We start from the raw sequence: 15,001 nt of genomic DNA, 5'->3' as shown, positions 1-15,001 counted from the left end.
TGTCCTGCTTGGGGACGGGCCCTGTGGGCTGCGGAGCAGTGCTGAGAGAGCTTGGCCCGATCTCCAGTTCCAGTCGGTCGCAGAGTCGCTGCAGTGGTGGCAGAGCAGCCGCACGCAGGTGCCTACGGGAGGCCTCGCGCCGCGGGCACCCTCCAACCGTCAGTGGGGCGCTGAGGACGGAGGTCTGCGCGGTCGCTGCTGTCCTTCGTGTACTCGGCCACTTTCAGAGGTGACTTTAAATCCTACACTGTTTCCATGTAGAAGTTTTCAGGGGACTGAAGCTGTTCGAGGAAAGAGCACCCACCGTGCGGCGTCGGGGCCAGTGCTCACAGCCTGGAGGGCCGCGTCCACCTGCGTCCCCGTCCACCATCCTCCCCGCCGACCTCAGGGCCCCTCCCGCAGCCAGCAGCTGTCCTGAGGCCCGGCCAGTGGCCCGGGGCCCCCACGCCGCGGGCAGGGGCGGGTCTGGGTGACCTCACCCTGGGCCTTGGGGTCCTGCCCCTCCTTACCTGGTCTCTCCTGCCTTGATAACGTGCAGGGGTTGGGCACCGACCTAAGGAGCGCGGATGGGGTGCCGTTAGGAGGGCAGTGCACTTTCCCAGGAGCCAGGCTCAGTCCTGCCCCACTCTGCGTGGACCCAGGGCACTGTGGCGGGCTCTGGGGGGCGTGAGGTCAGGGATCCACCGACTTCACACAGACCAGGTGTAGCCGGGGATGCCCAAAGTTGGGGCCCTGGGCAGGTGCAGGTGTGCCCGCTGGGGCACTTGCTCAGGCCAGGGGCTTAGGACCTCGCAGCTGGGGGGCGGGCGGGCCTCCTGAGCCAGGGCGGCAGCACCTGGTTTTACGGGGATGCGTGTCACATTCCCCTGCAGAGGTGGCTGTTCACAGCGGCCATATGTGTGGCTACTGCGGACATGGTGGTCCCTGTTTTCTTCATTTTGGTTACTTTTTGTCAACCTTGGTCTGAACACATAAAATGGAATATTCCAGAAATAACCAGTCCACACGTTTGCATGACATTCTGGCAGCACAACGAAGTTTCCTGCCCTCCTGCTCTGTCCCACCGGGGCCGAGAATCGCTGCCTGGCCCCACGTATCCCGCTGTTGGTCACTGTACCTTCTCATCAGACCCACTGGCGTGGTGCCAGGGCTTGTGTCCAAGTGACCCTGGGTTCCTCAGCAGTGGCTCCAAAGGGCGAGACTGTGTCTGCAAAGCCCGCGGTAAACCCAGGCCTCAGACGCCCAGGGCGGGTCTTGGGAAGTAGCTTCGCGGAGGAGGGCGCGGCGGTGCGGGGGGTCCAGGCAGAAACATGTTTCCGCAGCGGGAGACCCCGCAGAAGTGTCTCCCTCACAGAGGTAGGGGGGCCAGGTGTCCCGGGCCCCGCCCCTCTGTCTGAAGGCCCAGCGAGTGAGGTTTCCAGGTCCCCTCCCTTGGGTCCCCAGGCGGGTGGCCGCCTCTTCCTGCCTCCGACTTCACGTGGCCTTGTAAGGACGCCGGTCCAGTCCCCTTACCCAGTTGCTCCTGCGGGGACCTGGTTTCCAGGTAAGGTCCCCCTTCTCCGTCCTGGGTGGCCTGCGTTTTGGGGGACACTCTCCCCAGGCAGGGAGCAGGCTGCCCTCCCCCTGCTCCCCATGTTGGGTGGCAGGGAGACTGGCCAGGGAGGGGCCGCTGCTCTCGGTGCGCGAGGACTGACATGGGGAGACGCCGCCCTGCCCTGTATCGGGTGTGACGGGGTTCCAGGATGGCCGGGACAGGGGCTGAGGGTGCGGTCCCAAGGACCAGCCAGGGTCGGCCTGCAGCTCCCTGCGGTTGTGGTCAGAGGGTGAGGCAGTCCCTGCTGGCACGGGGCGGGGCTGCTGGATGTCTGGAACCTGCCTGGCGATGTGACCGACCCACGAGGCCCTTCGCAAGGAGATGGGGACGGGCTGCCGAGCCGCTGGGAGCCGGGCCGGGAGCCGGGGCTTTTCCAGGACGGTCAGCGCTCCGGCTGACCTGACACCCGAAACGGCACCATGGGAACTGTCCCTGCTCCGAGGTCTGTGACACTGACTCAGCGCCCCCGCCTTCCTCGGCTTGGGCTTTGCAGGTGAGTCTTCATCTGGCATCTTATTTCCCACCTGCTGGTTCCTGTGTTGGAAGTGAGCTTCTTGCAGGTGGCACAGGGCTCTTTAATCCACTCTGCCAACATCTGCCTTTTTTTTTTTTTTTTTTTTTTTTTTTTTGGTCTTTTTAGGGCCACACCCATGGCACATGGAGGTTCCCAGGCTATGGGTCCAATCAGACTGTAGCCGTTGGCCTACACCACAGCCACAGCAACATGGGATCCAAGCTGTGTCTGCGACCTACACCACAGCTCACAGCAACGCCCGATTCTCAACCCACTGGGCGAGGCCAGGGATCAAACCTGTGTCCTTACGGATACTAGGCAGGTTTGTTAACTGCTGAGCCAGGATGGGAGCTCCAGCGTCTGTCTTTTAATGGATGTATTTGGACAGTTGGTACCGAGCGGGGTTCCTGGTACGTGGGGCTCACTCCTGCATGTTGCGTTGTTGTTATTTCTCTGTCCTTGTCCCTGCTTCCTGAGGGTCACCCGGACAAGCTTAGTGCTCCGAGCCCTGGCGGGGCAGGTGACCTGCAGCCCGGCAGGTGGGGGCCCTCCCCAGCGGCCTGTGCTGAGTGAGGGCTGGGCCGTCTCACTGTGCATCCCCGGCCAGGCTCTGGTGGTTCGTTTCGTCTGCTGGCTTCGCATCTGGGGGGGGGGGGGGGGGGGGCTCCGAGGTCCCCCAGGATGCCCGGCCGTGACTCCTGGGGCTGGCACCCAGCTGGCCTCCCCCCAGTTTGTTCCATGGCGCATCCAGGGTCTTCACTGGGCAGGAGGCCGTGGAGGGACGTGCACCGCGCCTTCCTGGCAGCTGAGGACCGCGCCACTTGCTAAAGGAGGGACACAGCTGGACCTTTGGAAATGACAGCGGCTTGGCCGTGGGTCAGACCTGGAGGAGGGGAGGGTGTGGCCGTGTGCATGGAGGTGGCTGAAAGGCTGGGCATGGGACAGGCAGCCCTGGCGTGACCTTGGGCTGGTGGCCATTGGCTGTGCTGTGCTCTCAACACCAACACATCGCCACCACCCGGCCCAGCACCTGCCCTGCAGGGCCCTGGAGCCACCTCACAGGGGAAGCGTGGAGGCTGAGCGAGGGCCCAGAGGCGGTGCCTTCCCCCAGGCCGGGTCCAGGTTCGACTCCCCAGCTCATAGATGAGGCGGACACTGGGCGCTGGGCGTGCTGCCCTCCCTCCCGGGGCCTGGGGGCTGGGCTGGCTACGTCAGGCCCCTTCTGCTCTGAAGCACGTGGGGGTCCACCTGACTGGGAGTGGCACCCCCTCCAGTGTGGGGGCCCTCCCACTCCCCCGGCCTCTACCTGCACCTGCGTGGTCTGTGCAGAAGCCCCGCCTACCCGCCGTGCTGCAAGTGACCACAGGCCCGCATCTCACCAAGCTTCACCCCAGACCGCCAGCCTGGAAGGGCCGACGGTTCAGCTGGGACTCTGGCCCGGGACACAGCCTGTGGATTTGCCCTGTCCTCCCAGTGTCCCCGAGGGTGGCCAGTGCCCAAGCCACGTCCCCCAAAGGCAAACGCGAGGGCCTGGGAACCGGGACGGATGGAGGACCAGCCTTTCCCCGGATCCAGCTCAGGGAAGGCTCAGAATACTGGCCCCTCCATCCTGCAGCCCTGGACGCGGGGCTCCAGGTGTGACCTGCCTTCTCTGATATACGCTGATGTAGGCGTCACCAGCCCGCCACCACGAGGACCCAGGCCACTGCCAGGTGAGGGAGGGTTAGGGTTAGAGTCAGGTTTGCAGAGTGGGGGTCCCTCTCATCAAGGGCCAATGAAACAACGGATGAGGCAAGTGGGCCCTTGACCTCATGGGGGGAAGGCTGGGCCCCCAGCTGAGCGTAGCCTGTGGCTGAGGCCAGTGGATGTGGCAGTGGCAGGGAAATGAGGCTCGAGCGTGACAGCCCCACGGTCACCCACACGTGTGGGCTGTGCCCCAAAGGGGACTCTGACCCAGTGAGTTGAAGGGTGAGAGCCGGGTCTGTGAGCAGCCCCACCCCTGAGCCCAGCGGTGCGTCACCTGAGCAGGGTGGCCACTCAGGCTCTGTGATGCCAGGGGCTGTGCTGGCCTCTGGAAACCCCCCCGCCTCACATGCTCCCTGTGTGCAGCCCTGGCTGTGGGCACAGAGGCCGCGGGGCTCCCAGGTGTCGGGCTGAGATGCACCTGACCGGGCGCCTCGAAGCACCTGCGACCAGGATGCGCAGCACCCAGTGGGGCCCAGGCCGTCAGGCCCCCGAGTTTCTGGTTATGGCTGTGGCAGCAATGGGGAGCAGGATGGATGGCGGCTCTGCACAGGCTCGTGTCCCCCAAGGCAGCCACAGCTACTGGGGTTTGGGAGGGGCCTGGGCCGCCGTGTCCACAAGATGGCAAGGGTCAGGACTGCCAGCCTCAGCCAGGAGCCCGTCCTTGGGGGACAGCGCAGCCCGACTTCTCGAAGGTCGCACAGCCTCTCGTTTCTCCTCAGGGGCTGGAGGGCTGGTGGCGTCAAGTCCCCGCGTGGATGAGGCGCGGAGGCCAAGCCCCCATGACCGTAAGAGTGGACCTGAGAGGAGGTGCAGGGGCCTGGTCTGAGGTCAGACCCCTCCGGGTTGGGACCTGCCACCTGCTCACCTGGTGCAGCCGCAGGACCCGCTCACCAGGTGGGGGTGCCTTTGAGTCCACGAGAGAGGGACACAGGCCACCAAAGGCGTTTCAGGGACAGACCAGAGATGGGGGCCGGAGGAGGGAGGAAGGACCGTGAGTGAGGAAAGACGTTGGGGTGATGGGCCGGAGGCCTGTCCTCTGGGGGGGGCGTCAGGAGGGGACGGCACGGGAGGGACGGGCCGAGAGGGCTGGTCACTGCATGCGGCTCCCCTCCTGCCCAGGCCCCAGGACCTGGAGGGGGCGCCTCCCTCCCCACCGCCCCAGCAACCCCTCCTTCCTGTCTGCTCGTTTTGTGGCTCAGGAACGTGCAGGACAGAAATAACCAACTGTCTCCTTCAAGTTCAGGCGGCCACTTGGGTCCTGTCTGGCCTCCATCCCCTGAAAACACCCCACCTTATCCTGGAGAGTTTTATCTGAAGCAGAGATTATTTCCACTGTCATAAACGTGAAAAAGCAATCCGTTCGTGGTTTAACGGTTTCCAGGGAGGATGAAGAAAGACCCCAAAGCCACGTAGGGCCGTCTTCCCCACGGGTGGCACCGTGCTCATGGCTCTTCATCGGGAACCGCTGGGAACCGCTGGGAACTGCTGGGAACGGGAGGCCCACGCCTCGGCCTTGGCGCTTAAAGCCTCCTGTGCCCTGATTGGAAGAAGAAACTTGGCTTAGCGTTGGGTGAGATGCTGGCGCACCTGGCCAAGGCCGCACCTGTTCTGCCGAGAGGCACCCTGCCCACCACCTCCCGGAGCAGCCTTGTAAACATCTGTGGTTGGGTGGGGGTCGGGGGCTGGTGAAAAGCGGAGAGAGGAATGCCGGCCGTCCTTCCCCCAGAGGCAGGTGCAGGGGCCCTGCTGGGTGTGGCCAGCCTGAGCCGGCCCTGCCCGCCCCCGCCCGGCTGCCGCCAGCCCCAGCCTGTCCACCAGGGGGCAGTGGTGCCTAACCGTGGCCGCTGGTCCCAGCGGGTCGGCCCCCAGGGTGGTGACCACAGAGCCTGGCGGCCCTTTAAGCCTCTGACACCTGGCAGGTCCATGGCAGGGAGGCAAAGCCTTTGTGGAAATGACGCTGCCTTCCCAACCTGCCCGGGAGGGGAGGGGTTGCAGTCACATCCTGTGGCGTCTTGGCTCCATTCCTCAGACAGAGCCACCAAGGTCCCTGCAGCAGGCTGGGCCTGGCTTCGACCCCAAGGCAGGCACTGAGTCCCTCGGTCCCTTCTCTGGTGACCTTCAGCTCGTTTGCCCCGCTGGAGCCGTCTGGCAGGACTGCTGCCCCTGGGGACGTTTCCTCTGGCCAGCCGGGTGGCACGTCTGGTCCAACGGGTGGGCAGCAGGGGCAGCTGCTGCGAGGCCATGGCCGGAGGGGCTGGGTTTCCATGTGGGCACTGCCTCCCATCTGGTGTCTAAGCCGAGAAGCTCCTCCTTACCTGGGGGCGGCGGGCCCGGTCTAGGAACAACCTCACCCGGCCAGGAGCCCCCGAAGCGAGGGCGGGCCCTACTGCTGGACGGGCGAGGAGGTGGCCAGGCTGGCCCGCTCCGCCTTGCTGGCTCTCCAGCGTGTTCTGGATGGTACGTGCCGGTGCCCTGGTGGTCAGGGTGTCTGGCTCGGCAGGGGTGTGCCTGGGATGGAGGCTGCTCTCGGCGCCCCTGCGTGACCGCCGGCCGGGCCCCCTCGCCTGAACTGCGCGGGGCTCCTCAGAGGCTAATAGCAGTATCACTGTCCTAATTCATTAGACACGGGGAGACTTTAAATTTCATTTTTGTGCAGTTATTTAAAATTTAAAATGATAACGTCCAACTCAATTAAATGCCAGTTGATCACTCCAAATGCACCGTCTTATGACACGTGAATCAGGAGTCTCGGGACCTCTTAGAACAGCGTAACCTCCGTGCAGACGATCTGCTCGGGGCCGTCCTGTCGCGGGGCGGATCTGAGCAAATGAAGAGAGGAGGCGGACGCCCGGCGGGTCCAGTCTGAAAATGACCTCCGCCGTCGGACGCTCCGGGAGCACTTCCTGCACATCAGGTCCCTTCTCTTGCTGTGTGACGATTATGCTTTTTTATGTGACCTTTCTCTTTGAGGATTTCTGGCCTTTTCATAATTTAGAGGCTCCAGCGGAGAGTCTGTTCTCAGCCTCTGGGGCGTCGCCCGGAGGCCTGTGGGGACGGCCGGCCCTGCCCTGTCATCCCCCGGCGCCGCCTCCGCACTGGCTTTGCGCGTGTGGACCCACCCGCCCGCCAACAAGCTCCCTTTCTAGAAACACTCATAGCACCTGTGCTCCTGCTCGAGGCCTGGAATCCACCGGATCCCCCGGCTGTGAGGTCAGCGGGACCACCGCCTGGACCCAGGGCAAGATGCCAGGCAGAGCCGGGCCCCTGGGTTGGTCTGAGCAGGACTCGAATCCGGGCTTGCTGGTGGCCGGCTGGGTGGGGCCTCGACGTGCGTCCCTGCAGCCTGTGGGCCATCGGTCGCGCCTCCTCCTCAGGCGCTAAGTTGTCTGGAAGCTCAAAGCCGGTGGCACCAGTGACCAAGGACCCAGGGCTTCAGTCCCTTGGCTGGTGGGCAGCGAGGACTGGGCTGGGGAGGTGGGGGGGTCGGGAGGTGGGTCCCGGATGGGGCAGGAGGCGTCTCCTCCACTGGAAAATCAGCAGCTTCACAGCTGGAAGGAGTCGGTCTGCGACCTCTTCATGGTGACCTGCGACCTCTTCAAGGAACCTCTGCCACCAGCCGAAGGTTTGGGGATTGGTCCTGCTCCGGGTGGGGCCGCTGCAGAAAAAGCCACCGAGGGCCCTGGCCGGGTCTGGGGTGCCGGCCACCGCTGACTTTGCCCCCCTGGCTCGTGTGCAGCATCAGTCGGAGTCCAGTGCACACGCAAGTGCGGTTGCCCTTGGTCGTGCTGTCCTGTTTCCCCCGGAAACGGTCCTGGCTCGACGGGAGGTCAGAGGGCAGGGGGTGGGGCCCCGGCTGGGAGCTCAGTCTGAGGGCCCTGGTGGTCCGGCCGGGGTCCCCTTCCAGGTGGGGCCGCTGTATCTGTGGAGCTGGGCCCAGCGTGTGTGGCGGCCTGGGAGCAGCTTATCTCTGTCCGGGCGTCCTGGCACCCCGGCCCCGTCCTCAGCGGCCACCGGGGCCCCCAGCTGTGGGGTCTGGGCACTGCACCCAACTCGGGCTGAGCCCCTTCCTTTGGCTCCAGTACAGACCATTTGTTTTCCCCTTTATTTTGCTTTTACTGTTTATAAAACCACAAAAGAAACTGTTGGCCCGAGGGATAGTCCGTACGGAGAAGAGGGAAGCCGACGCTCAGAGGAGCACGTGGCCTTCATCCCGGCCGGGCCCCCGGGCCCCGCGATGGCCAGAGCAGCAGATCCCGGGACCAGCCCTCCCGACTTGGGGAGGCAGAGGCTGCGGGCAGCGAGGCGGCAGAGGGGACCAGGTCACGGCGGCTGGGGTGCCCCCGCGCGGCAGGCAGCGGTGGAGACTCTCGATGCTGAGAGCGGGCGCCCTGGCCTTTCCGATGCAGACGCGGAGGGCGGGCGCGGGCGGGGGATGCCCGGGCCACTCTGGTGGCGTCTGTCCTCCTCCTCACCCGGGCGTCCAGCAGAACTGGGCAGAACCGGGTGTCCCACCGCGTCCAGTGAGCCCGTCTCCTCCCCCTTCCCTCTGGGTCTCCAGACAGTGACAGGCCCGCCCACCTGTGACCTGTCTGGTCCCCTTCTCAGCGGTGCCCCCTGCCCTTCGCGCCCCGCCCACCCTGACCGGGCCCCCCCTCAGCTCCCGGCCCTTGGACGCCACGTGCTGCCACCCTGTGGGCCGGGCCAGCCCCGGGTAGGTCAGCCTGACGGGCACTGAGGGCTGTAGTTCCTTGACCCCGGGAGGGCCAGGCCCTGGGTGGGGACTCTGGGCTCTGAGGGCAGTGGGTGCTCCTGTCCTTCAAGCCCCAAGACCATCTGTGACACCCAGGTGGTGTCTCAGCCCACCCACCGCCTGGGCCCGCACCCGACTGTCGCATCCGCCTCCCCGCCGCCAGTGGGGCCGGGACACTCTCCCCGCCAGCTCCTCGCAACTCCGTGAGGAAGCAGCGCTTGTTCTGACGTCTTCTGGCGGTGCTGCCTCCTGGCCAGCTTTGCCAGCAGCCTTGGGGGCCTGGGGTCCAGGGGCCGAGGAGCAGCTCCCGCAGGAGCTCCTGCCAAGGGGCCACGGAGTCCCCTCCTGGTCACGTGCTGATCTTAGAGGCCCGGCGGGAGGCGAGCTCCCCTGAGGGTCCTGAGTCGCTCTCGTCCTTCCCCAGAGACAGTTCGGATGTGACTCAAGGCTCAGCCCTCTGGGCTCCCAGGGGGACTTTGTGCAGTGGGGCGGGGGGGCTGCCGGACCGAAGGACGTGAGGCAGCCCCAACCCTGACTCCCCCCATGCCGGTCCTTATGTTAGGGGGGCCAGACACGCTCTGGTGAGTTGGCCACGGGTCCGGCGGGGGTCCGTGTGTGCCCGCCCAGCCGGGGACCGCCCAGAGCTCCCCTCCCCGCACCGCCCCCGTCCCCCTGGACGCCTGCCCCTCTCGCTGCCCAGGGCCTGCGGGCCGGTCCTGTGCCCGCCCTGGGTGGCTTGGAGCTCCCCGTGTTGCTGCCCCCTCCCGGGGCTGGGCGCTGAGGTGGTTACACGTCTGCCCGCCCGTCCAGCCGCCTCTGGGCTCGGCCGTTTCCACGCGTCGGGTTCTGACTGGCTGGCCTGGGCTGTCTCGCTCCCTGGTTGTGGTGTGGTCTGACCTCTGCCCCGTTCCTGCCGCCCACTGGTGTCATCAGGTATTTTAAAAGTTCCCTTGTTCACCTTGGCCAGCCATTTGGGTTCAATTTTGGGGTGTTTTTTATTGGCTCCCCGGGAGTTCCTCGAGGCAGCCTTTGTTTTCAGAGCGTTCAGTGAGCCGTCGCAGCGCAGAGGCTGCGGGAACTCACCAGCTCAGCGGACTCACCACTGCCGTCTCCTTGTGCCTGCGTCGCGTCCACGGGCTGTCAGCGCCACCGAGCCCTGTCGTTACCGCAGCTCCAGGGGCCGCGTCTCCTGGTCGCTCCTTCAGCTGTGGTTCATTCCTTCTGGACCGTCTGTGCCCCGTCAGGGGTCATTTCCCGTCACTGTAAAAAGCCATGTCCTGCGGTGTTTCTCACAGGGACGGGTTTCCGCAGGTTGGATGTGCCCTAATTTCTGTAAGATGTTCCCGCTGGGGATGAGCTTGGGCGGCAGATCTTGTCCTTTGTGCTGTATTTATTTAGTGTTTTTCCTTTGTGCTTGAACGATGCTCTTCCGTTGGTTGGTGGCTTCACGGCTTCCTCCTCTCTCGAGAGCATGTGGTCCTGCGGGGAAGGGGGCGCTCTGCCTTGTCTCTGCCAGCATCCGCTTCAGTGTGCACCCTCTGACTGTGGTTGCAGCATCGAGGGACCCCAGGACCATGTGTCCCCCCCCCCGCTGGACCCATGAGAACCAATTGTTTCTTTAGAAGAAGCTGGCAGCTGCCGGAAGCCCGCACACCAAGGGAGAACCTGCCCTGAGCCAGGGTCTCCTGGGCATTTTGCAAGTGAGCACTCCTTTCGGCGAGCGGGAGGCCCAGCCTTTGCCAGCAGCCTGGCCGGCACTGGGTACGTTTGCTCTTTTTAATCTTTTCCAAGCTGATGGATAAAAAATAAGACCTCATTTGCCTGGATCAGAGGATTTTTTTTTTTAACCGCGAGTCCACTTTATCTTGAATCCACACACCAGTTCTCGCTGGCAGGACCTGGCCCCTGGGTGGGGTGTCGGCCTTGGTCTGTTTCCTGCGGGTGGCGGTGGTGGGGGTTGTGGTGCGGGTGGGTGAGCAGTGGTCTTCGTGGGTAGTGGTGGGTGTGAGCCTCTCCGAATGGCTCAGCCCCAAGGAGCTCCCGAGCCCTCTCCCGTCACGTCTCACCAACCTGCACCAAAGCTCTACGTGGCTGGAGTCGCGCAGAGGGCGTGTTCGCTGTGTGGGGCGGGGGATGAAGCGTCCCGTCCCGCTGTGGACAGATTCCCGTGGGTCGGGGGACAGTTCCTCCTGGCGCTCTGCTTCCCGACGGTCCTGGGGTCCACCCTGCCCGGGGATGAGAAAGCTTAGGCCGCGGTGTCTGGAGGCAGAAGACACGAAAAAGCGAGGCTTCCCTGACCCATTTTTCCTCCCTGGACCAGATGACGGCGTCGGAGCGATGCTGGAAGGTTGCTGGGCAGGGGCCTCTCTCAGTTTGGGGTGACACGTGTTCATGGTCCGGGGATTTTCAGCCCAGCAGCGTGGTCGCACCCGTCTGCGCCCCCATCACGACGTCCTTGTCACTGGCTGGTCCTGAGAACTTAGGGAGAATGAGCCGCACGCCGTCTCGTCATTTTCCCCGTATGCCCCACGCGGGCTCCTCGCGGCCTCGCCGGTGGGGTGGTCCCGGGCCCCGTCTTCCCGCAGGTGACCCCCGCTGCGCAGCCAGCTGTGAGCTCTGGGCGCCCCGTTTGCCCGAGTGTGTGGGGCTCACGCTTGAGCAGCCAGAGTGTAAATATGGTAAATATTTTATTCAGAACAGGCCTTGTCAGCTTGAAGGGCTCCTTTCAAATTTCACTCTGTCACTCTGTCTCTCTCACCCACGCACACATGCACACGCGTGTGCACACACACACACGCACACACACGCCATGATCCCACTCGCCCCCCCAAAGGTCCCTGAGCCACGAGTTTGTGCTTTGTGTCACCTTCCTAGGCCGACACTAAATGCCTTGGCAGCCTGAGCTGATGGCCCCCTGGGAACCAGCACCCTCCTCCCAGAATCTTCCAGAAGGTTCTCTGGGACTCTCTTCTCCTGGTTGGCCCTGGCAGAGGGTCCTAGGGCCCATGGGGCTGCCCTGAGTGGTCAGTGGATGTCAGTGAGGTGCCGTGGAAGGTGCTAGAAGGCTCCTGGGCAACAGCATCTTGTCCTGAGTTGAGCCCGAGGCCAGGCCCCGCGGTGCTGGGCGCCGCTCCCGTGCAGGTGGACTTGCCAGTGACCGAGGCGTCACTCTGCCTCACGTTGTCTCCAGCGACGCCCGAGCTTGAGGGACTGAGGGACGTTTGTTCAGCACATGGGGCCTCGCCCACACCCCGTGGGTCCCCACCAGGCCGCGTCGTGAGCCTTTGAGTCCCAGGGTGGCTCAGTGAGGACGCAGCCGAGTTCTACCTGGTGACCTGCCAAGAGCAGGAGAGAAGAAGATCCCTGAGAGGCGACTTCACAGCCGCTCAGGCTGCCCTTAAGGCCCTCGACGGACCAAACCAGCAACACGCTTCTCCAGGCCCAGGCCTCCCCCGTCTGCTGTCGCCGATGGCCCGGCCTCCCTCCTCAGGCCCAGGGCTGGGGCTGCGGGGACCCCGCGTGGGCAGGCCCCGGACCCCGTCCTGGGGGGCTGCGGCCCTGGGGGCGGGTCTCGGGCCGGAAGCAGGGCCTCAGTCTGCAGAGCGCGCGCCAGCTCGGACCTCCCCCGAGCGATTGGGCAGGACGTGTGCTTTGTGACGGACTTGTCTTGGGGGGCGTGGGGTCCTGGGCGCTCACCACGCGGCAGCAGGCGTCAGGGTCATCTTCCTTTTGAGCGGGAGTGAGAGGCCACTGTGTGGGCACGTGGCGGTTTGTCCACCATCTGTCCGCTGAGGCGGCCCCATGTTTCACCTTCTGTGGACGAAGAGCTGCTGTGAACTGGGGGCATTAGCTCTGGAGACCCCGCTTCCCGCCCTCCTGGGTGTAGGACCCAGCTGGGTGCTCAGGGAGTTCCCTGCTCAGCCTCTGATTTGCTGGGTGGCGTCTCGCATCCCAGGTGTGAGCACGGCCGGTCCACGGGCTCCGCCCTGCAGCTCAGCACACACACCAACCTGACCGCCCAAGCCCACACCCTGGCCCCCGGTCGGAGGGGCTGAGCCAGGACAGAGGGGCAGCCGAGCCTCTCCAGGGGTCCCTGCCTGCTTCTCTGCAGGTGCTTCTGGCCCCACCTGCCCTCCCTGCACTGCCCCTGCCGCCTACCCTCTGCAGAGCGGCCAGCGGCTCCCCTTATCCTGGACGTGGGGCTTGGGGTCCCGCCCCAGTGGCCCCCTCCTCCAGAGCCCTGGCCTGGCTCTGGCTTGGCCCCCCGCCATGTCTTGGCCTGGAGGCCCCGTCACGGTCACATCCCCCCATCTCAGCCCCCCGGGCCTCCCCGCCGCCCTTTTCTCTTCCTCAGCCCTCGCCCTCCCTGGGCTGGGACCACCTCACCGCCCCCCTCTCCACCCCTCCTGGGTGTCTTCCCCAAGACAAGAGCCCCTGTTGGGGGCAGGGTCCGGGACACCGGGCGGAGCTCGGCTCAGGGATGCTATGGACTCTTGGGTGGGGAGGCCTGGCCCGGCTCCTAGGGCGTCCCCAGTGAGACGGGGAGGAAGGGGTGGGGGCTCCCTTGCTCCCCCAGAGGGCCAGGGACTCCCCATGCCCAGCACTACTGGAGGCACTTTGATGTGGGCTCCGCAGCAGCGAGAGGATGAAGGCTCCCCCGGCCGCTCTGTGTCCTCGGCCCTCCTCCCAGCGGGGGTCCTGTCCGGAGGCTCCACCCCCACGGTGCCAACCGTTAGGAAAGCAGCTGCCTCCTGGAAGCCCTGGGGGAGGGCAGGCCCCCTCCCTCGGCATCTGTCATGTGTGAAGGGACAGTTTCCAGGTGAAGCTGAGAGCTGCTCTTGTGGCCGCCGGAACACGTGCCACACATGGGGCAGCTTAACACACAGACCTTCCCTCCACGTCTGAGGCCAGAAGTTCAAGGTCAAGTTATGGGCTGGGCTGGTTCCTTCCGAAGCGTCTGAGCGGGACTCTGGTCCAGGCCTCTCTCCAGCTTCGGCGGGAGGTTCCTGGAAATCCGGCTGTTCCTTGGCTGTAGACGCCTCACCCGCTCTGCTCCTTCTGCACGCGCTGTTCCTTGTGAGGACACTGGCCGTGGGACAGGGCCTCGTCTTGATTGTATTGTATCTGCAAGGGTCTTATGTCCAAACAAGGTCGCGTCCACAGGCTCCTGGAGCACATGACGCTTAGGGGACGCTATTCACCCAGCTTAGGTGTTTGCTTCCTTCGCTGCGCCACCTCTGCACTGATGGAGTGAGTCAATGGTGGGTTAAGTCAGGGCTGGTTTGAGGGGCCGGTGGGTTAAGTCAGTGAGGAGGCAGGTCAACGAGGAGCCAGGTCTCGGGGCTAATCTTGGTGGACAGAGCCACAGCCATCTTAGCAGGGACATCAGGCTTTCTGGAGGGCAGGGCATGCTCCTCCTCCTGGCACGCACAGCGATGAAGTGCCAGCTCTGTCCCCTAGGATGGTCCCCGAGGGACATAACTGCTGTCACCTGTGTGGTCTTGACCCCGACGACATCCCTCTAACAACCCCGAGGAGCGCCAGGGGCGCATCCGCGCAGTGCTCAGAAGAGGATCCGCGCGAGGGCCTGGGAAGCTCCGATGGTGAGTCCGCCCGGGCTGTGCCCCCAGCCGTGAGCCCACCGCCGGCTTTTGTCCACCACTTTTCGTTAGAAAACAGCAACTAAGAAACTGGATGTTTGCACATTTTCTCGAAACCAGACAAGGTGAGCCTGTCACTTCAAGAACAGCAAACAGGGCTTATTTTCGATTCCATACCTGAGCTTTCAGACAAATACAAGGATTTGGGGAACCTTGTAGGAGGCAGGGCGAGCTTGGCATTTTCCAACACCTCCGGCTTTTTTGGGGAGATCAGTGATGACGTTGAAGAGTGTGACTTATTCCCGCCGTACGATGGGACGTGTTGCCATAAGGAAGCTCTCTTGCGCTCAGTGCACCAAGCCTTGCTCATGACCGGGGCAGGTTGTTGCAGACGATGCGGGCAAGGACCAACTCCAAGCACAAGCTAGACCGGCGGATTTTGACGTGATAGGACACCAAGTTTGCTGCTGTGGTTTCAGGGTTTATTTTGTGACTAGGCGTTAGGAAACCAATTTGTTGAGTTTTGGTATACTCTCAAAGGAGAAGAGTCCACACGATCTGAAAACACTGTTAAATGCACCTTTTTCTCTCCCAACCTCATGTCTCTTTGGGTCTTGGTTTTCTTTGTTTCGACCCAAACTGCACATCACAGCAGATCGATTGCAGACGCCCACGTGAGGCGGCAGCTGTCTTCTCTGAAGCCAGACGTTAAGCAATTTCAAAAATGGGAAAGGAGGCTGCTCTTTTTGCAACAGATCTTGAAAAATAGTGTTTTAATAAACATAGGCTGTCTATGT

General features: G+C 63.9%; 1 long non-coding RNA gene across 1 annotated transcript; it reads left to right on the top strand.

Annotated features, from left to right (window-relative positions):
* LOC110257282 lies at window positions 2,759–6,570 on the top strand. The gene is made up of 2 exons (XR_002339693.1): window positions 2,759–3,820; window positions 4,574–6,570. It is a non-coding gene; the product is annotated as an uncharacterized LOC110257282 (long non-coding RNA).

This window comes from Sus scrofa, chromosome 16 (genome assembly GCF_000003025.6).
Source record: "Sus scrofa isolate TJ Tabasco breed Duroc chromosome 16, Sscrofa11.1, whole genome shotgun sequence".
Classification (NCBI taxonomy): Eukaryota; Metazoa; Chordata; class Mammalia; order Artiodactyla; family Suidae; genus Sus; species Sus scrofa.
The sequence above is the reverse complement of the archived record's forward strand: the minus strand, read 5'-3'. Positions and strand labels throughout refer to the sequence as shown.